This window comes from Penaeus monodon, chromosome 32 (genome assembly GCF_015228065.2).
Source record: "Penaeus monodon isolate SGIC_2016 chromosome 32, NSTDA_Pmon_1, whole genome shotgun sequence".
In the NCBI taxonomy this organism is placed as follows: Eukaryota; Metazoa; Arthropoda; class Malacostraca; order Decapoda; family Penaeidae; genus Penaeus; species Penaeus monodon.
Genome location: NC_051417.1, coordinates 32,974,267 through 32,974,512, shown reverse-complemented (window position 1 = coordinate 32,974,512; position 246 = coordinate 32,974,267). Strand labels below are relative to the sequence as shown.

The 246-nt window shown below is 59.3% G+C and overlaps 2 protein-coding genes across 2 annotated transcripts in view; one reads left to right on the top strand and one right to left on the bottom strand.

Moving 5' to 3' along the window:
* Nucleotides 1–246, top strand: part of LOC119593828 (alpha-protein kinase 1-like) — a gene marked incomplete at its 3' end in the record, with an annotated part of 69,629 nt that overhangs the window by 42,288 nt on the left and 27,095 nt on the right.
* The window catches only part of LOC119593644 (proline-rich protein 2-like), an 8,739-nt gene that overhangs the window by 2,382 nt on the left and 6,111 nt on the right, over nt 1–246 (bottom strand). The gene's annotated exons all lie outside the window — the stretch shown is intronic.

The following is a 246-nucleotide window of genomic DNA, read 5'->3' as shown; positions in this document are numbered from 1 at the left end:
ACCGAGAGGAGAGACCGAGAGGAGAGACCGAGAGGAGAGACCGAGAGGAGAGACCGAGAGGAGAGACCGAGAGGAGAGACCGAGAGGAGAGACCGAGAGGAGAGGGTTGGGAGGCAGGACGATGGTGAGGCGAGTGGTTGGGATAATGGTATTAGCTGCAGAACCACTGCGGCAGAGGTCGTTCCTGCAGAGCGAGAGCGAGCCGGGTAGGGAGATTTGTTCCCGAGGTTTTGGAGGGGAGGAATA